The sequence below is a fragment of the Hyaena hyaena genome, unplaced genomic scaffold (assembly GCF_003009895.1).
Source record: "Hyaena hyaena isolate Hyena2069 unplaced genomic scaffold, ASM300989v1 scaffold_320, whole genome shotgun sequence".
Taxonomy (NCBI): Eukaryota; Metazoa; Chordata; class Mammalia; order Carnivora; family Hyaenidae; genus Hyaena; species Hyaena hyaena.
This window is the reverse complement of record NW_024080952.1, coordinates 319,598-342,606: the sequence shown is the minus strand read 5'-3', so window position 1 is coordinate 342,606 and position 23,009 is coordinate 319,598.

Genomic DNA, 23,009 nt, shown 5'->3' with positions numbered 1-23,009 from the left:
GTACACCTATCAGAACGCCTAAAATACAGCAGAATGACAGCTGAAAACTGGTGAGGATGAAAGAGCAAATTACTCAAGCATTGCTGGTCGGAAGGTAAAACATGGCACAGATACTCTGAAAAACGTGTTTTGCAGTTTCTTAGACTACTAAAAAGGTAATCGTTATAGGACTCAATAATTGCTCTCCTGGGCACCGACCATGAAGAAATGAAGGCTTACAGTCACATCCAAACCTGGACCCAAATGTTCATAGCAGCTTTATCTATAACAACCCAAAACTGGAAATACCTGAGGTTGCAGAATAGGTGAATGGCTAAAGAAACTAAGGTACATAAAATACCATGTCAGAAGAAACTGAAGTACTCTTCCAGGAAACTAGCAGGATGAATTTCCAGAAAATTATGCTGAGTGGAAAAAGTCATTCCCAAAAGGTCATGTACTGCATGATTCCATTTAGAAAATACTGTTGAAAAGATAAAATGATAGAAATGAAGAACAGATTATTATTGGTAGCCTCAGGTTAAGGACTGGGGGAAGGATTGGGAAATGAGTATGGCTATCCTTGGGCTGATGGATATGCTCTGTATGGTCACTACATCAATGTCAATATCCTGGTCCTGAGATTGTACTAGAGCTCACAGGATGTGTCACGTTTGGGGAAAACTGGGTATAGGTTAAATGGGAGGTCTCTATATTATTTCTTATAACCTCTATATTATAGACTATAATTATCTCAAAGCAAAAAGTCTAACTTAAAAATACTAGAAAGAACTCAATATCCATCAACAGTAAAATGCAGGAATACATTGTGATATATTCATTTAATCATTGAAGTCAAAGTCAGTAAAGAGTATTACCTCTGAAGCAATGTTTTCAAGGATGGGCACCTAAAGGGGGATTCAAAGAAAAGGTAATATTTTTTGTCCCATAAACTGAGTGGTGGGTGCACAGGCTTTCACTGCATCTCTAGTCTTTATAACTTACACATATTTTATAAAGTTGAAAATATGTAAATTTTTAAGTTATTTTCAAAGTTAAAAACGTTGTATTTTAATCTGCTTTTAAAGGGTATTTTCAGTTCACCAATAAACTAGAAATTAAAAAAAAAGTCCACACTCTTCAGTAATATGAGCTGAATAATTTCAATAAAAAATAAGCAATGCATTTTGCAATTAAGGTTAGGATTTATATTCTGTCTCTGTTAAATGCATTTAACAGAGATAGAATTAGGCTCTGTTAAATGCATTTAACAGAGATAGAATATAACACAAACTGTGTTAGACAACATAGAAAAATGAGCAGCATGGGGTACCTGGGTGGCTCAGTCGGTTGAGGGTCCAACTTCAGCTCAGGTCATGACCTCACAGCTTATGAGTTCAAGCCTTGCTGGAGGCTGGCTCCAGCAGGTCCAGGGGTCCCTGAAGGATGGACAGTGTCGGCGAGAGAGAGAGTGAGAGAGCCCCGAGATTCTTCCTGATCACCGGGCAGGCATCTCTGCTCTGACTGGGGCTCAACTTTATTTTATAATTAAGTGTTTGGGGGACGTCACAGAAGTGGCATTTGCCTAAGACAATGATTTCTGATGACAAACTTCTTTGATTTGTAAATTTCCCAGCACAAAGATTTGTAGAAGACTCTACCTTTATCAATAGTGATTGAGGTAGGTGATTTAGATGCTTATTCTATGGGGAAGGAAGGTATCTTTAGCATACAAGACAATGTTTTTAGCATAAAAAGGGTGAAGTTACTTCTTTGTGGGCAGAGGTCAATAGCTTGTTTGTTTAAGGCAAAGTATCAAGAAAAACAGGTCTTTCAGGAAACACAGTGTTTGCTCCCATAATCACAAAAGAAAAATAGGTTCCTTCACAGGGTGCAATCAGCATATTCAAGGTCAGAATAAGTCACTACAAATACTGATCACAAATGCCTTGGGGGGCTAGTGCTCCAAGCAGAAACAATTGGGTGGGGGTGGATATCTGTCCTTAACTCTAAATTAGGCTCTTTGTCTCAGGGCCAGACTCAATTGTAACTCTTGTGTTCTTAGCCCCCTTTATTATGTAAGTCTTGGATCTGCAAGGCCCATAGGAAGAGCCTTTTGACAATCATCCACAGTGCTTTCATCTTAAGTCTCTTTTGAAAAGGCAGGAATATGCTCATATTCCTTATGAGCCATCTGTGTGGGGAATATCGGTCTGATCTGGAATATCGTGAGGCCCAGTCAATACCCGCAGGCTAATTTCCAACATGAGCCAGTAGTGGCAGAAGGAGATACCAGTTTTCATTTCTCATGGCAGGAGCTGTGCAAATGCTGCCATTTCCTCGCTGCGACTTTCATCCACGGAGGCCAGTGCAGCTCCGAGCAAAGCCCCACGTTGGGCTTTGTGCTGACAGCTCAGAACCTGGAGACTGCTTTGGATTCTGTGTCTCCTGCTCTCTCTGCCCCTCCCCACTCATGCTCTGTCTCTCTCTGTCTCTCAAAAATGAATGGATGTTTAAAAAAAAAAAAAGTAAAAAGAAAAAGCATGTAACATAATGATATTGGGCTGGGTCAGAGAACATCAGTGAGAAGAGGTACAACCTGCTGACTCTCAAAAGCAGATGGAGGCTTTACTATTTTGAATTTTTTTTACAATGTTTTTTTTATTTCTAGGAGAGAGAGAGAGAGACAGTGTGAGCAGGGGAAGGTCAGAGAGAGAGGGAGTCACAGACTCTGAAACAGTCTCCAGGCTCTGAGCTGGCAGTCAGCACAGAGCCCGACGCGGGGCTCGAACCCACGAACTGCGAGATCACGACCTAAGCGAAAGTCGGACGCTTAACCGACTAAGCCGCCCAGGCGCCCCGAGCCTTTACGATTTTGGACCAAGAGAACCTGAGAGGCTCTGGCCATCTCTCAGACATGCTAGCACTTCAGTGTATGAGTGGCTTTAAGGAAAAGGAGCAGCGTTTCAGAATATGGCATTCATTAATGGAAGAGCCTAGAGAATTCTGTGCTGGTACAACACCAAAACATTAAGGCAGAGGGTCCTAAAAACTGAAAATTCAGTGTAAATGTCTACCAAATTTTGAACAAAGCCCCTACAGGGAAGAAAGGATAAGTCCATAGGTGGTGGCTCGCATTGGGAACTAGAGGGAAATTCATAGTAATAGGTAATGCAGTAACTTATTGAACAGTTACTGCATTTCAGGCATGATGCTAAATGTTTTACATGCACTGCTTCATTTCATTATCACAGAATTCTTCCCCAGTGGTACTGTTATTTTCCTGATTTTATAGGTGGGGAACCTAAGACTCAGTGAGGTTAAGGTTGCCACTAACAAACGGCAGAACCAAGACACAGACCCAGATCTGTGAGACTATAGAGCATATGCTCTTAACCACTGTGCATCCTGCTTCAGCATCAGAAATCAGAAGGTCAGAGAAAAGTTGCAATTACAAGTGACTTTCTGTTCTGGAAAGGAATGGAAGGTATGAAGACCAGTCACATAAGTAACATTATATTGGTCTAGCTTAGTTAACTACCAGAAAGTCTGACTGGTGTAACCTTTCCATTTAGGAAGGGAATACATGGCTAAGACTCACGTCCTTTGCTCTTGGTCTCTTTTTCATTTGTTTCTGTCTGTACCTTGGAATGGATGAGGGGAAACAACTATACAATCTTTGCGCATGCCTGATGTTGCACTTTCAGCCAGTGTAAGAGGAGAATGAGAAAGCTCTCAGAAATGTACAAAGTTTCAAATTGTAGCATTTTTGCTGACTGCATGAGAGAGTCCTCAACATGAGGAAGGAAATGCTAGGTCTGATGTGGTCAAAGGCAAGAAACTAGAGTTTCTAAAATTGAACTTACCTATCTGGCTGGGAAAAAAAAAAAAAAAGTTGTACATCACCTTTTGAAGAAGGGCTAGAACCCAACTTTTTCTGGTTCTTTGGAAAAGGAAAAAACCATTTTTCCAAGCCAGGACAACTTCCTGAAAAAGTAGTTCTGCTTCCCAAAAGGCAAAACACTTTCTGAGAGCACAAAACTGGCTTGCCCTTGGTGTAAGTTAGCAATGCTTCTATCCACTGGCAGAAATAGCAACACATTTCTGCAGATCAAATATGCAATTTCTTCGGAAAATATCTTGGGTTTTGTATATGCATATTCATAAAATGAAAATAACTTGATTCGCTGGCACTCTGGGCCTGAAAGCAGAGGGGCTTGGGAGAGAATTATTCCTATGGGTTCAAGAGAAAGAGCCAGGCCAGAGAAAACAAGAGAGTGGAGGGAAAACATAGGTCAGGTTTCTGGAAAGAGGAGGAATCTACAGATGTTAACAGTGCAGATGTGCTGGGAAAAGAATAGAGATTTTCTACTCAAGGTACTATAGTATGAACTTGAATGCCCCGCTTGCCTGACCCAGATGGTAGAGACTCTCACGTCTGCCAGGGCAGAGCTAAAGGTGTGTCTGGATGCAGGCTGGCTGGGACTCCAGCCAGGGAGACAGAAGTGAAGCTGGGAATGAGAAAGAGGCATTCTGATCTTTTTCAACAGAGGTGCCCTTCAGAACCCAGTTCCTATCTACTGCATTGGCTGTGTCTTGTAGAAGTGCAGGGAGAATGAGCTGGATATTCTTTGTTTGCCCCTCCAGTTCTACTCTCTGCCTTTCTGTGTATGTTACTGATCGATGGATGGATGGATGGTTAGATGGGAGGAAGGGAGAGATTTCACTGGGTTTATTCTGCAGCCCCTTGCCCACTATGTTCTGGGTTCTTCCAAATCCGCAGCTGCCAGGGGGCAGTGACTGCTCTCTGTTGCTGCTATCCATGGGGTGCCTCACCATCTTCTCTTGTTTCCCTTAACACTGCCCTCACCTATGTAATAATCCCCTCACGATACACTACCCAGTGGGGGTTATTCCCCACCTCATTGTTTGTCTGTCTCCTGCCAGGTCCCTAACTCGGGCAGTGAATTTCTTTGGGCGAATAAATGAGTCCCAGAAAGGCAATTTGAAGAGGGGGAAAGAGACTAGTAGCAATGATGGGAGAGAAGCCTCCAGGACAACATGCTGTTTGTGGTCCTTGGCTGTCCTCTAGAAAAGCAGCACTACCACCGAAGCCATCTGGCTTAGGTTACGGTGTTGCAGAAATTAAGCAAATGACATTGGGTGTCATTGGGAGCTTGGAGGTGGGAGGCAGTGTGAAGTTATGAAATAAACACAGGTTTGAAGGTCACACAGACCTGGATCTGTTACTCGGTAGTTTTGTAGCCCAGAGGAAGGTACTTAGATCCAGAATCTCTCTTTTATCATGAGTGCTAAAAAATAATAGCACTCACATCTTGGGGATTTTGTGTGATCATTAATTATTGAGGTAACAAATAGAATGCATGTAGGACAGCTTTCAGAGTTTTGCAGGCTCTCAGTCAGTGTTCCTTTCTTTCTTCATCCTCTGCTTCCAAACAATAAGACCCATGATAGGAAGCCATGGTCTGGGAGAGGAGATGCTTCTAGGTGAGAGGGGTAATGATGGTGCTGGACTATTGCTTTGCTAATAAAAGGCTATGGTGCCCAGTTGAAGGTACACTACACCAGCATCAGGTTCTGGATTCAGTATTTAGACCATACTCAATGTTAGCGATATACACAGGACATTTCTCATCTCTGAACCCCAGTGTACTACCAGGAAAGAGAATCATTTGGACCGTAATCTAGGATTATGCAGGACTGTAATCTAGAATTTGGAGTGACCATGGGGAATAAAAGGCAGAGTGTGTGTCCCCTCAACTTCCAAAAGGAAAATAGAGAAGGCAATAGAAAGGAAAAGAGTGCGTTAAATTACCTAGAGCAAGAATAATGGGTTGATGGGCCATATGCTAAATACATTTGTATATGTGTTGTCTTTGACCTTGTGTGACTGTGTTTTTAAATTCTACATTATTTCACAACTTTTAGAAGTCAGGAGACATCATGTGAAGATTCAGATCATCAGCTTCTTTTGAAGGCCCAGCCACAATGCGCCCTCTACCACACAACTCCCTACAGAGTATTTTGGTAGTCAGGGTTGTCTAACAGCTCCCACCCTCAGAACTTGCATTTGGCCACAACCTTCACCTGAACCCCTTCACTCATAGATGTTACACACCAGGCTTCTGGAGTCAACTGGGTGCCTGACACCTAAAACATGAAGAAATTGAAGTCCCAACATTAAAGGGCCTACAGGAGCTACAACTCTGCCTTCTATTTCCATAAAAATAAAAGAGTATACTGGCATAATACAACTGTTTTCATTGAATTGAGGGACAATTCAGCGACACTATTTTGCCAGAAACAGATTGATTGTGTCACCTCCTCCATTGTTGGCCACTGCTAGAGAAATAGTCACAGTATTTTGAAAGCTAATCAATGAGGAGAAAACAATCAAAGATGTGTTCTGTCTTTCTTAAACTCTATTTCCATGTAACCAAGAGTTAGTGAAGGGAAAGCTCCTTTTATAGAGGTATTTCCACTAAAAATTGCAGAGGGAATGACAGAGTTAGAATATCATCATTTTATAACAGTCAATGAAATAATGATTTCAGTAAGCATCAGTGGTGTCTAAGGCCACATCCTGATGGATGCACACAATACCACCTAAAATATCCTTTTCCTCCAAGTCAAAACTGAATCTGATCCCATCTATAATGCCAGCAATATCATTACCACTCAGAAATACAAGGGAACAGAGACACTGGTCCACGATACCATGGGGCAAAAACCCACATCATCCAGACCTAGGAAACTCTACAATAATTCAACAAATACATACTAAAGAAAAAGTAATGGAAGGGATAAGCCATAAAGTAAAAGAGCCAATAAAGATCAACTAATGCCAATGTATGCACCTTATTCAGAACTTGATTCAAGCAAACTAAAAATAAAAAATTCCTAGGACAACCAGGGACATTGATTGGATGTTTCATGGTATTTGGCAATCACTGCATTTATTTGTTGTAAGAATTGCATTAGTACTTTTTGTTATTAATAAAATTTAACTTTACAGCAGTTTGACTCAGAACGAAATTAAGCAGAAAGTACGGGGAGTTCTCAAACACAGCCACCCCTCATCCCCAGACACAAACAACTTGCTCTGCTATCCACATCCACCACCAGAGTGGTACCTTTAAGTGATAAACCTATAGTGATACATAATTTATATTAGCGTTCACTGTTAATGTTGTACATTCTCTGAGTTTTGATAAATGTAAAAGGTGTGCATCCACCATTGTACAATCATACAGAATGCTATCACTGCCCTAAAAAAGCCCCTGTTCTCTTCCTATTCATCTCTCTCTCTTACCTTTCCCCTGGTAATGTTTTTACTATTCTGAATAATTTCACCTTTCCCAAAATGTCATATAGCAGGAATCATACAATATGTGTCTTTTTTAGATTGGTATTTTTCACATAGGAATATGAATTTCAGTTTCCTTCCTGTCTTTTCATGACTTGATAGTTCATTTCTTAAGTAATGAATAACATTCTATGGTCAAGATTTACCAGTTTATTCATCCACTTACTGAAGGACATCCTGGCTGCTTCTAAGTGTTGTGCTGTAAGTGTCCATGTGCAGGTTTTGGTGTGGATGTAAGTTTTCAGGTTATTTGGGTAAATACCAATGAGCATGTTTGCTGAATCATATGGTAAGAGTATGTTTAGCCTTGTTAAAAAACTGCCAAACTGTCTTCCAAAGTAGCTGTACCATTTTGTATTCCTACCAGCAATGGATGAGGGTTCCTGATGTCTTACATCCCCACCAGGGGTGGTTGTTGTTAGTATTTGGAGTGTGGCCATTCTAATCCTGGGGTAGCAGTATCTCGTTGTCTTAATTTCCATTTTTCCAATGCCCTGTAATATGGAGCACCTTTTAATATGTTTATTTGCCATCTGCATATCTTCTTTGGTGTGTGTTAAGGTCTGTGGCCCATATTTTAATCAGATTGTTTTCTTACCCTTGTGTTTTAAGGGTTCTTTGTCTATTTTAGACAACAGTCCTTTATTAGATGCATCTTTTGCAAATATTATCTCCCAGTCTATGGTGTGTCTTCTCATTCCCTTGGCACTGTATTTCACAGGGAAGAAGTTTTTAACTTTAATGAAGTCCAGCTTATTAATTATTTCTTTCATGGATTATGCCTTGGGTGGTGAGGTATCTCAAAAGTCATCACCATGCCCATGGTCACCCAGACTTTCTTTTATGTTATCTTCTAGGAGTTTTTACTCCCATATTTTACATTAAGGTCTCTTATCCATTTTGAGTTAGTTCTGCGAAGGATGTAAGGTTTGTGCTTAGATTCTATTTTAAAATTTTATAGTGATTTATTTATGTGCACGTGTGGTCCAGCTCTTCCAGCACCATTTGTTGAAATAGCTACCTTCGCTCCCTGTGCTGCCTTTGCTCTTTTGTCAAGGATCAGTTGGCCACATGTATGTAGTTGTGTTTCTGGCTTCTGTCTTGTGTTCCATGGATCTATTTGTCCATTCTTTCACCACAACCACATTGTCTTCATTACTCTACCTTTACAGTAAGTCCAGAAGTTGGGTAGTGTCAGTTCTCCAACTTTGTTCTTCTCCTTCAGTATTCAGTTTGCAATTCTGGATCTTTCCCTTCTACATATAAATTTTAGAATCCATCTGTTAAAGTCTACAAAATTATTTGCTAGGATATTGTTTGGGATGACATTGAATTTATAGATTAAATTGGAGGAAACTAACATCTTGACACTATTGAATCTTTCTATTCATGAGTATGAAATATCTCCCCATTCAATGAGCTCATCTTTAGTATCTTTCATCAAAGTTTTATAGTTTTCCTCATATAGATCATATACAAATTTTGCTAAAATTGTATATAAGTATTTTATTTGAGGGGTGTTAATATAAATGCTGGTGTGTTTTTAATTTCAAATTCCATTTATTCATTGTTAATATGTAGGAAAATGATTGACTTCTGTATATTAACCTTTGCTATAATTACTTACCAGTCTCAGGAGCTTTTTACTGATGCCTTCAGATTTTCTACATATTGTCATCTGCAAACAAAGACAGTTTTACTCCTTTTCTCCTAATCTATGTTCCTTTTATTTTATTTTTTATGTGTGTGTGTGTTACTGCATTAGCTAAGCCTTTCAATACAGTGTTCCATTCCTAGCTTATTAAGAGTTTTTATCATGAATACATGCTGTATTTCATTAAATGCTTTTTCTGTATCTATTAGTATGATTATGTGATTCTCTTCTTAGCCTGAGATAATAGATTACATTATTTGATTTTTGAATATTGAACCAGCCTTGAATATCTGGAATAAATCTCACTTAGTCATGGTATATAATTGTTTTTAGATACTGTTAGAATCAATCTGCTCATATCTTGTTGAAGACTTCTTATCTGTTCATAAGAGAAAATTGTAGTTTTCTTATTACATTTTTGTTTAGTTTGGTGTTAGTGCTGACCTCATAGGATGAATTAGGAAGTACTCACTCTGCTTCTACCTTCTGGAAAAGATTATAGACAATTCATATAATTTCTCTATTAAATGTTTGGCAGACTTCAGCAATGAACCCAGCTCTTCTATTTTGAAAACCTATTAGTTATTTAATTTCTTTAACAGAGATTGTCTATTTTTTCTTGTGTGAGTTTTAGCAGATGGTAGGCTTTCAAGGAATTGGTCCATTTCATCTAGGTATCAAATCTATAGGCATAGAGCCCTCCATAATACTCTTTTAATTATCCTTTTAATGTCCTTAGATTCTGTAGTGATGTCCCTTCCCCTTCATTTCTCATATTAATCACTTGTGTCTTCTTTATTTCTTTCTTAGCCTAGCCAGAAGCCGACCAATTTTATGGGTCTTTTCAAAGGATCAGCTTTTAGTTTCGTTGATTTTTTCTATTGATTTCCTATTTTTAATTTTATTGATTTCTGCTCTACTTTTTATTTCTATGTATTTCTATTATTTTTTCTCTTAATTTATTACTTCTTTTTTTCCTCTTATTTCTAATTTTGTAAGGGAGAAGGTTAGATTATTGATTTTAGATCTTTCTTCTTTTAGAATATATGCATTCAATACAAAAAATTTCCCTCTAAGCCCTGCTTTCACAGCATCTAACAAATTCTGATAAAATTTGGAAAAAAAATTATTTAATTCAAATATTTTAAAACTTCTCTTGAGATTATATCTTTTACCCATGTATTATTTAGAAGTATGTTATTTAGTATCCAAGTATTTGGAACTACACAGCTCTCTCTCTGCTACTGATTTGTATTTTAATCCCATTGTGCAAACATAATATGGTCCCCATTTTCAGAATGTGTTAAGGCATGTTTTCTGACCCAGAATGTGGTCTATCTTGCTGAAAGTTTCATATGAGTAAGAATGTGTAATCTGCTCTCGTTAGATGAAGTTATCGATAGATGTCCACTATAGCCAGTTGTATGGCCCTGTTGAGTTCACCTGTGTCCTTACTGATTCTGTGCCTGCTAGATATGTCCATCGATGGTAGAAGGATGCCAAAGTCTCTAATAGTGTTAGTGAATTTATGGGTTTTTCTTTGCAGTTATATGAGTTTCTGCTTCATGTATTTTGATGTTTTTAGGTGCATACCCATTAAGGATTCTTTCATCCTCTTGGAGAATTAACCCCTTTATCATTACAGATTCTCTCACTTTATCCCTCATTATTTTCTTTGCTCTGAAGTTTGCTCTGTCTGAAATTGGTATAGCTACCCCATTTCTTTTACTTAGGGTTAGCCTGGTATATCTTTCTCCACCCTTCAAATTTATAGGTGTCTTTAAGTTGGGTCTAATATTTTTGATCCATTCTGATAATATCTGTCTTTTAATCAATGTATTGAAATTTAAAGCAAATACTGAGATAGTTGAATTAATAGCTACGACATTTGTTACTGATTTCTATGTATTGCCATTATCCTTTGTTATTTATATTTTTTAATCAACTTTTTTCCTTGTAGCTTTGAGCATTTTATATGATTATATTTTCTTTTCTGTCTTAGCATATCAATAATACTTCTTCTCTCAACATTTTCAGGTGTTGCCTACACTTGTCTGCAATATGCATTTACTGCCATGTATATAGCTCATTTATATAGTTCAAAGATATACATACATATGTATATATGAATGCATTTTGCTATCATTATTTTGAACAAACTCTTACCTTATCAATTGAGAATAATAAAATGAAAGGGTTTGTTTTACTTTCACTTACTCATTTTCTGATGCTCTTCCTTTTAATATGCAGACCCAAGTATTTGCATATATTATTTTCTTTCTTTCTAAAGAACTTCTTTTAACATTTCTTGCCAGACAGATCCACCGGCAACAAGTTCCCTCAATTTTTATTTATTTGACAAAGTCATTATTTCACTTTTGAAGGACAATTTTACAAGATTCAGAATTCTAGATTGATATTGTTTTCTCTTAACACTTTAAATATTTCACCCCACTCTCTTTTTGCTTTCACAGTTTTTGAAAATTAGGATGTAATTCTTCTGTTTGTTTGTTTGTTTGTTTTTACCAACAAAAATGCATTGATTCAGGAAGAGCAGAGAATTGCAATCAGGGACAAACAATGACAAAACCATAAGCATAAGCAAGTCCCAGCATATAATTCTTATCTTTGCTCCTCTCTAGGCAAGGCAAGATTTTTTTTTTCTGTTTTTTCCAAGATATTTTCTTGCTCTTTCATTTTATGAAGGTTGAATATGATACACGTTAATATACGTTTCTTTAGCGTTTACCCACCTGGTGTTCTCTCAATTTCCTGGTTTATGGTTTGATACGTGGCATTATTTTAGGGGAAATTCTCGCTGATCATTGCTTCAAATATTGTGGTTTTTTTTTTCTTATTTCTCTTGCCTCTCCTTCAGGTAATTCCCATTATGTGTATGTTACACATTTTGTAGACTTCCCACAGATCTTGGATATTCTGTTTTCTGTCTGTTGGTCTCTTTTCTCTTTGTTTTTCAATTTTGGAAATAGCTATTGTCATTTCCTCCAATTCGGATATTCTTTCCTCAGCTGTGTCCAGATTCCCAATAAGGCCATCAAAAGTATCCTTCATTTCTGTTATAATGTTTTTGATCTAGTATTTCTTTTGGATTCTTTCTTAGAATTTCTTAGAATTTCCATTTCTCTGCCTACATTAACCACCTATTCTTTCATACTGTCTACTTTTTCCACTAAAGCCCTTAGCATATTAATTATAGTTTTAAAATTCCTGGGATGATAATTCCAACATTCCTATCATATCTGACTATGGTTCTAATGATCATTCTATCTCTTCAAACTAATTCTCCTTTTAGTATACTTTATCATTTTTTTACTCAAGTGTGTGCATTATGTACTGGGCAAAAGCAGTTGTAGTAAATAAGCCTTTAGTGATGGAGTAATAAGGAAACGGGGAGGAAAGTTTCTATAGTCCTATGAGTAGGACTCAGTCTTTCATTGAGCAGGTGCTTCTGGAAAATGAACTTCACAAGTACTTCTTGGAGACTTCCCCCCACTTGCTTAGGGCAGGGTGGCTACAGGGGGCTGGGTATTTCCCTTTGCCTGCATAGAAGATTAGAGCCAGCTAAAGTTGGCTATTTCCCTGTGCCTACATTAGTTAGGCTCTGGTGAAATAGTTCCTCCTCAGGGCAGGCCTTGTTAAGAACAGAATGCTCTGGTGTTTTTAAAAATGGTTCCTTGCCCTTTATCAAATATTTCTGTGAGAACTTGATAGAGATACTGGAGGTAAAATTCATAGAATTGTGGGGACCTGACTGGGTCTGCCTGGAGTTTTCGAATTCTCAGAGTTGTCCACACAGAGTCTCTTTAGAGGAGAGTTCTTCCGTTTTGTCATTTTGGCTAGCTTTCTGTCTCTTGTTAGTTTTAAAAGATTTTGCAAAGATTGTTACGCATTCTGCACCTGCGAGTAGTGCCGTATTAAAGAAGGCTCTTTGACTGTCCAGGACCTGTCCATTCAGGAAGTGTTCTTTGAATGGTGTCTCTTGGTCTCTCTTGTTGAGACTTTGGTTATTGTATATGCCTACTCGAGGTGGTATTTGGGACTCTCCTCCATGTGCACCTTGGCTTGTTTCTTGAGGTAGTCCTGTCGGATGTTATGGTGCCTTCCAGTGGGCAGCCCACATGCACCAAGCGGAGAGTGCAGGTGGCCAAAGGCCTTTCTCCACCCACCTTAACTCTGAAGAAGTATCTCAGGTTGTGAGATTCCTACGGAAGAGGCTTAGGCCTTTCTTTGGATTGTTTTGTGGTTCAGTCGCTCCATCTCCTCAATCTTGCTTCACTCATGGACCTTACATGCTTTCTCCTGACAGTGCTGTTTGATACCTTTCCCACTTTCAAACTTTTGTCTCTGTCCATTTCCAAGGCACCAGACCTCAGCATTCCTCACCTCAATGTCCCCTACTCCAAAAACCACAGGGGTTCTCAGGGGTAAAATATTTGGGTCCTTGATGGTCCAATGACAGCTTTTTGTCATGCCCACAGTTTCTCTGTTGTTGTGTTTTTTGCCTCAGTCCAAGAGGATTTCCGTTCAGTTCATTAAAGGATATCATAAGGGTACAGATGAACATCCAGCTACGAGAGATGCATAAGACCAGGTATAGGAAAGGAGTGAGGAGCTTCTGTTCTATCTACAGATACTCCATTCTCCCCAAATCTCCCTGTGTTCACCAACCTGGAAGCTGTCCACAGAGTCTCTAGTAATTCATCAATAACAATTCAGGTTTTCCTTCCTGGGACCGGTTCCCAGGGCTGGTTTTGCTTGTGGGTTTCTGCTCTAGTAATTACGATTCTCTGTATCTGCTTGTCTGTCTCCAATACTGGGCAGCAGTTTGCCTGTGACCTTACTTCTCTTACAGATATAAGAAGAATTGTTGATTTTTCAGTTTATTTTGGGTTTTAACTTGTTAGGACAGAGTGACAACTTGTTAAGTTCCAGGCCTGCGACTGGAAGTCTTTTTAAAAAGAGTTCCTATACTTCTAGGAATTTACCCAAGGGATGCAGGAGTGCTGATGCATAGGAGCACATGGACCCCAATGTTCATAGCAGCACTCTCAACAATAGCCAAAACATGGAAAGAGCCTAAGTGTCCATCCACGGACGAATGGATCAAGAAGATGTGGTTTATCTATACAATGGAATACTACATGGCAATGAGAAAGAATGAAATCTGGCCATGTGTTGCAACATGGATGGACCTTGAGGGTGTTATGCTGAGCGAAATAAGTCAGGCAGAGAAGGATAGATACCATATGTTTGCACGTATAGGAGGATTAGGAGGAACTTAACAGAGAACCATGGGGGAGAAGAAGGAGAAAAATAGTTGGGGAGAGAGAGGGAGGCAAACCATGAGAGACTCTTGAATCCAGAGAACAAACTGAGGGCTGATGGGGGTGGGGGAGAAGGGGAGGGGGGTGATGAGCATGGAGGAGGGCACTTGTGGGGATGAGCACTGGGTGTTATATAGAAACCAACTTGACAATAAACTATTAAAAAAAAAAGAGTTCCTATGTCTTAAAGATACATGTAAACTATTCATAGATAGAATGATATGATGTATGGAATGCTTCAAAATGATCTGAGAGGATGGGGATATAGATGGAACAAGACTGGCCATGAGCTGATCATTGCTGAGTTGGGCAAGGCTACGATACACTAGTGTTCAGTATATTATTCTCTATACTTTTGTATTTGTTTTCAAATTTTCAAAACATAATTTTTAATATGGCTTCTTTTTTACTCCCTGATGAAATTCCAGTAGCTACAGCTCTCCAGGTCCATTTCTCCCCTTTTCTCCCTCTCTCTCCTCTATCTCTTTTCCCCAAATACTTTCTAAATGTTGAACACAACTCATGGATGTCCTAAGAGAAACAAAAGTAGTTATGACTTAGAAGTATTTCCCATACTTCTGTCCTTTGCATTTCTTCACCCTTTTCTTGAATACGCCATTCTATTATTCTCTTTTAAATTTTCTTTAATTTTCTCTTAAATCAGCTTCTTCTTAACTTTGCCCTAAGAATATTATCTGTGAAATCAAAATAAAAGAGTATTTTAGCAATATTTAAATGCATGTAAAAATAAATCTTTAACCAGCTGTAGGTTCACAACCCTCTGGGGAGATTTCCTGGTGTCACCTGAAATCTGCCCCATAGAGAGAGGGCAGAGAGACCGCAGAAACCGGGAGGCCACTCGAGCTCGGTAGGTGGCAGTCTTAATAAGAGCAATAGGAACTTACATGCAAGGCTTGTCTTGGGCAGCAACCAGATGAATAAATCCCTGCACCCGCCCTCCAGATCTTGAGAATTTATAAAGAGCCCCTAATTGGGCTCAGTCGCATATACTGTGCAGATGTCTTCAATATCACATCACCATCTCAAGGCTGTGTCCTTGGAGCAACTTCTGGGAACAGGGAAGGCAAGCAGAACCTACATTCCAAGGACAGAAAAAAGGATGAGGAGCCTGTGAGTACCTGAGTCCACCTCAGGGTCAATCGGTGGTCATGTCTTTTTTTTTTTTTTTTTTTAATCAATGTTTTCAACACCAGTAAAATAAAATGCATGGGTTCATGCATCTCTTTTAAAAATGTTTAATATTTATTTATTTTTGAGATAGATAGACATAATGCGAGTTGGAGAGGGGAAGAAAGAGAGAGAGACACAGAATCTGAAGCAGACTCCAAGCTCTGAGCTGTCAGCACAAAGCCCCATGCAGGGCTTGAACTCACGAACCAGGAGATCATGACCTGAGCCAAAGTTGGACATTCAACTGACTGAATCACTACTCAGGCACCCCTGGTTCATGTATCTCTTTAAATCAACATGCATTTTACCAGAAGATATGTGTGCTATGCTCTGGGAAGTCCTGCACTAGCTCAAGTGATGGTCACACCATGGAGAGAAGTACATGGCTACCCCCCACAACACCTTCAAACATTTTAAGTCATATTATACCTCCCTGTTTGTGGACTAACATTTGGAAGATGATTAATTGGCAGAATTGGAATCTCTTACTTCTTCAGTGTATAGTTTTCCTTAAACCTGAATTTCTATGAGAAATTGCACTTGCTTTATTATAGGAATTCCCAATGGTTTCAGAGCATTCAACTGTTGTCCTAACTGTCCCTCATATGAGGGAGGTATAAATATATGTTTGCTTCTTGAGAGATGCTTCAGAACTCCAGCTAAAAGAGAAAGCTGCTGTTTTTGATTCACTTTGTTTTTAATTTATCTGAGAAGGGAACCCTGGATGAATTGATCACAGAAGATGGTATTTCGTTTCTGAATGCAGTCATGTAAAAATCAATGTACATATAAATGTGGCAAACCATTTCAACTGTGCCTAGAGTCTGAGTTTCTCTTTCACCCTTAGATTGAGTTTCTTTCATTGGATCAGTGCTTTGGAGACCCTGAGGGAGGAACAAAATAGAAGAGAATACAAGTTTGGGCTTTGATTAAACCTTATAGATCTGGAAAAATGACAATTCTTTGGTTTTTGGTTATTACAATGTAACAGGACCACGAACTGAGTGATTATAAGACAATAAATGTTCCAATAAATTGGTCAGGTCCTACCACTACCATTAAAATCTGAGCACTTACGTGGCCAGGAACCCAACAAAATCCGCGAAATCCATGTGCGGAAATGCTTCTGAAAATTGAATGACTATTGAATACTGGAACTTTATAAAAAACAACCAGGACAATTTCTATAAATGTGCCAGGCTTTTAAATTAGCCTTAAAATAATGAATGTCAATTTTCAACCTTTTTGGGGTATTTTATATCAAAGAATGTGATGAATGTTGCAATATCACTTTTTACTCTGGTGCAAAAAAATATTATTCTCTGTAGACATTGCAACATAAAACAAAAATGCTTTTATTACCAGTAGTGGTGATGTGACAAGCCTGATAAATGTAAGTTTAAGATTCCTTTGGGTTTTGGCATCCCTTCACACTTATTTTCAAGTTACTAATAGATTCTGTAGGTTTGACTAGCCATCATTTAAGAATGTCATTTAGTCTGAAATGACAGAAAAGTAAAATGTTCTTAAATGCCCAATTTTTCTCTTTTCCCTGACTGAGTTGCTAATGACTAAAAGTAATATCTTTTATTCATGTTGTCTGAGTGATGAAATGGTCATTGCAAAATGATGAATATCAAGCAGAGATGTTTTCATTTAACACTCTTAAAAAAAAAAAAAAAAACTCTAACAGGAACATGGCTGCCCTGTTTTGGTTGTTTTTGTTTTTGTTTTAAAGAGACTTGGATTGGCACATAAATTCTTTCAGCTGAATGGGCCTTAAATATCTCTCATGCAAAACCAAGATGTGTTAGATGAAGCCTGCTTCAAATGGGTTGGCTTAGAGGTTAATTAGTGCATTGGAGACCAAACAGGGTTTTACTGTTTTCTCATACACTATGGAGGTTTCTCAGATGGTGACAGGTGGCTACCTACGTGTAAATAGTTAATGACTAAATAATCCATTGCTTTCCAAGCAGCATTTTCTTTGAAGGTTATGTGATCATATTTGAAATGCCACATAATAGCCACATTAGGGATCTCTGGGCTCATAACCATGAATTTTGAAATGTAAATAACCAGCTCAGGTCCCTCAGGGTGTCTTGGAGGCTGAAATTTAACTAGCTCTGAAATTTTTTCACTTGCCATTTGGAAAAATATAGCTTTTTTCTTTATAAACAATTCCAAAGAAACACGAGACATCCCAAAACTTGTATAAAACAATACTTACCATTGCTGGAACTTTTCATTGATTGATTGATTCATTCGTTCATTCATTTCTTCATTTATAAATTTATCTCCCCAAAAAAATTTGTTTTAGTTTCAACTGTATGACAAACACTGTGTTGCACACAGGAAGAACAATGGTGAACAAGGCAGATAGATCTCCTCTCCTACAATAACTATACTGATGTGAATTTAAATGGTGAACAATAAATAAGGCAGATTCATATAGTGATAGAGTGGCAGAAACACAGGAAGATGGGGTGCTTTTTTAGAGGGAACTGTGAGCAAGAGAATCGATGCTCATGAGCAGTGATATTCAAAATGTGTTCCCTGGACTGGCAGTCCCTGCATCATCTGAGATCATGATGAGAATGCAAGTTCTTGGGCTCCACTATTGACCTGATGAATCAGAAACTCTAGGGGTCATCCCAGCTGTCTTGTTTTCACCATCCTGCCCCTCAAGAGACTCTGATGCATTCTTGAAATCCCGGTGGGGCCAGTGATCTCATTTTAACAAACCCTCCAGGAGACTCTGATGCAAATTTGGACCTTGAAGTTCTGATGATGCTGAAGTAATAGTCTACCTTGTCTTCACCACACAACTGCCCCCACCTCCACATTATTTCCCACAGCTTTGCTCTTCAAAGAGAGTTGAATTACTTCTCTCACAATCTTTCTTCATTCTACTTCATTCAACTTTTTATATCACTACACCCAAACTGTTCATGCCAAAATCACCAACGACCTCACTGCCCTAAATCCAAGGATTTTCAGTCTTTGCCTTACCTGAGTTACTGACAGCATTTGACACAATTGACCAACTTCCTTCTTGAAGCAGCTCCTTCCCCAGCGGTCCCCTACCTTACTAATGAGCTTTCCTATCGGCTTTCCTCTATCTGCTCCGCCTGTAAATTGCAGCGCCCCAGACCTTAGACCTAGGATCTCTTCCTCAGGGATCTCATTTAGTTTCATGGGTTTAAATACCACCTACATACTTTCAACTCCCAAACTCAGGTCTCGCTCGTTAACTTTTCCCTAAACCTCAGACTTCCACTTTCATGTAGGTGTCTAATAAGCTTCTTAAACTTAACAAGACCTTAATAGAGCTTTTGATTCTCACCATGAAACTTGCTTCTCCATCTCAGGAAATGACAACTCATCTCCTGTACTGCTCTGGGTTCAAATCTTGGAGACAACCTTGACTCTTTCTCCTTTTTTTAAATCCAATATCCAATCTTTCAGTATATGCCTCCTGTTGGCCTTACCTTCAAAATATATCTAGAATCCCACTACTTATCACCGCCATCACTACTATCCTTCTGGCTCAAGCCACCATTATGTCTCACTTGGATAACTGCTCTAGTATCCTAATGGGTGTTTCTGCTCTCACACTTGCTTCGTATAGTCTATTTTTCATGGGAAGAATCATTCATTTTACTCAAAGAAAAGAGCAATGTTTTTATAATAAGCTACAAAGTCACGTGTGGCCTGAACTTCTCAGAGCTTCTCTTTTATCACCCTCTCCCTTGTTCTCTGTACTCTTCACATAACGTCCTAGCTTTTCTCAAACAAGAAGGCATGCTCCTGCCTCACGGCCTTTGCCATTTGCTTTTCCAACTGTCTGCAATGATCTTCCTTCAGATATTCTCGTGGCGCATCTGTGACTCCTTCAGGGTCGGGTCAAATGTCTTCTTAGCAGTGACCTGTGCCCTACTTTACTTTTCTCTACTTATCTGATAGAATGTATCACCCTCTGAGATACTATATCATTACCTATGTGATTTGTCTATTGTTTATTTCCCCTCACTAGAACTGAGGACAGACTGTCAGTCTCTGTTCATTGCTTTCTCTCCAGTGCCTAGCACAGTGCCTGGCACATAGCAGGGCTTCCAGCAAATATTTGAAAAAAGAATTAATTTAATGCTTCAGGGGGCGCCTGTGTGGCTCAGTCAGTTAAGTGTCCAGCTTTGGCTCAGGTCATGATCTCATGGTTCAGTGGATTCAGAGCCCCATGTCGGGCTCTGTGCTGACAGCCAGCTCAGAGCCTGGAGCCTGTTTCAGATTCTGTGTCTCCCTCTCTCTCTGACTGTCTCTCACTCTCTCTCTCACTCTCAGAAATAAATAAAAAATTTAAAAATTTTTAAAAAAACTGCTTCAGGTCTTGGATCAAATACCCACCTCCTCAGGTTAGATGAACCCATCTAAAATGCCCTTCCACACCCCTACTCCATAAGTTTCCACTGTGTTTATTTATGTGATTGTGAAGATCTGTGCTATCTTATTAATATGTGATTTATTTGTGTATAACGTCTTCCTCCAAACACACTAGATTATATACCCCACGGGAGCTGGGCCTTCATCTAACCTCATGATGCTTAGCACCTAACACAAAGATGCACCTCAAATATTTTTCAAACAAGTTTGAAAAGAAATAAGGAGCTTTCTCTCTGCTCTCTTGACATTATCCTATTTATTTAATTTTCATATCACACCTCTGAGACATAGGATGTCATCTCCATTCAATTTCTGAGAATATCAGAGCACAGGGAGTCTAACAGCTTGCTCAAAGCCACTTAGAAAGAAATCACAAAACTCAGGTCAAGATCTAAAGTCTACCCTCTTTCCATTCCATTCTTCCACAGGGAAAACAGCCACAGGGGCAACAGGATCCCTTTGACATCATACCCCAGCTTGAAGAAGAAAACATTTTGTCTAAGGTATAAATAATCAATAACATCTTTACGGCTACTCCTCTCTCCTACTTTATTATTACTTTCAGAGAGGAAGTCACATTTTAACCAAAGTGAGTAATAAAGATATCGAGATGTATGCAAGAAAGTGATTTCAGAAAATAAGGTTTTCATTTCCTTTAATGACTCCAAAGTGGTAGCTAATTTTTTGGACTACATCTAGGGGATGATACAGTGGAAGTATTGAATTTACAGTCCAGAGAAGACAAAATTAGACTCTAGGAGAATCGCATCACCTCCCTGAGTGTCAATTTTCTCATCTAAAAAGGAAGATAACACCTACTTCAAAGAGCCACAGAGATAAGAGCGCTAATGAAGTCCATTAAGTTGTCTGTTGCCACTTTGACGTCATTGTCATCCCTTCTGAGGTGTCCTCTGCATTGCACAGAAGCCAGAATTCCCAAACTCCCTTCTCAGAATACCTTCCAGTTGGCTTCTGCCAGGAAGAATCAATTGTAGAAGATGTGGAGGACAGAAGGGAAAAGCAGCAGATTACCATGAAAGAGGCATTGTGACAGATGTGATGTCCCCAGCAGCTTCTGAGCAAACTCGGGCACATCACTTGATTCAGGGTTGTAGGACTTGTGAGCCTCTGTCTTCCTTCCCCGCTCCTTACAGAGCAGGCAGGGCTGCTCAGCGGGGCTCCATGGAGCTCTTCAGAGCCACAGCAGCTTGTGGTGAGGCCCCAGGCTGGTCAGTTCAGTGCTGCAGGCTGAGGTGATTACAAATGGATTTCCTGCCCTTTCCTCCCTCACACTTTCCGATAACTGCACAAATCTCTAATCCTCTGAATTCAGACTCTTTATGCTGGAATACATGGAGTGATTTCTGTTCGCTCCATAAAACGCCGAATCCTAGGAATGCCTGGGTGGCTCAGCCAATTGAACATTCAACTTTTGATTTTGGCTCAGGTCATGATCTCATAATTTGTGAGTTTGGACCTCACCTCAGGCTCTTGGCTGATGGTACAGAGCCAGTTTGGGATTCTCTCTCTCCCTCTCTCTCTCTGCCCCTCTCTTCCTCCCTCACGCACACACGTGTGCACACACTTTCTCTCAAAATATATAAATGAACATTTAGAAACAAAGAAATAGAGACTCAGTCCATTAAGCATGAGATTCTTGGTTTTGGTTCAGGTCATACTCTCACAGTTTGAGTTCAAACCCTGCACTGTGGATGCAGAGCCTGCCTGAGATTCTCTCTTGAGATTCTCCCTCTCTCTCTCTCTCTCTCTGTCTCTCTGCCCCTCCTCTGCTCACTCTCTCTGTTTCTCTTTAAATAAGTAAACTTAAAAAAATTTAATGAAACAAATAAAAACAAGCAAAAATCCCTGAATCCTAAACAATAGTAACAATGTGTGCTTATTGGGGCACCTGGGTGGCTTAGTCGGTTAAGCATCCGACTTTCGCTTAGGTCATGATCTCGCGGTTCATGGGTTCGAGCCCCACATTGGGCTCTGTCCTGACTGCCAGCTCAGAGCCTGGAGCCTGTTTCCGTCTGTGACTCCCTCTCTCTCTGACCCTCCCCTGCTCACGCTGTCTCTCTCTCTCTCTCTCTCCTAGAAATAAATAAAACATTAAAAAAAATTAAAAAACAAAAACAAAAACAAAGTATGCTTATTGACCAAGTCCTGCCCCAGCACAGAGCTGTTTTTAGCTCTGAATTCCTGCACTAGCCCTGCAAGGTTGATGCTGTTACTAGGTCCATTTAACCAATGATGAAACCGAGGTTTCAAGAGGTAACTTGCACACAATTTATAAGCACCAAAGTGAGGATGAGCTAAGTGTTCTGTTAGGATGCCATAGACCTGGTGGCTTAAACAACAGAATTTTATTTCCCACAGTTCTGGAGGCTGGAAATCCAAGATGAGAATTGCGAGTGTGGTCGCATTCTAGTGATGCACTCTTCTAGGCTGCAGACTGCTGACTTCTCAAAGTGCCCTCACATAGTGGACAGAGGGCAGGAGAGAGAGCTCTCTGGAGTCCCTTCCATGAGGGCAAGAATCCCATGACCTAATCACCTCCCAAAGGTCTCACTTCCTAATACCATCACAATGTAAGTTAAGATTTCACAATATGAATTTGTAGGGCGACACAAACATATAATCCATTGTAAACAGGAAAGCACATTATAAATAGAAAAGCAGTGTTTAAGGGGGCCTGGGTGGCTCAGTCAGTAAAGCGTCTGACTTTGGCTCAGGTCATGATCTCGCCATTCAGAGTTCAAGCCCTGCATCAGGCTCTGTGCTGACACCTCAGAGCCTGGAGCCTATTTTGGATTCTGTGTCTCCCTCTCTCTCTGCCCCTCCCCTGCTCAGGCTGTCTTTCCCTCTCCCTCTTTCTCTTGGTATCTCTCTCTCAAAAATAAACATTAAAAATAAAGAAAAAGGAAAAGGAAAGCACTGTATAGAAAAGATACATGGCTATATATTATTTTCTGGCAGGATTTCCCACAAGCATGAGAACAAACCTGTCCTT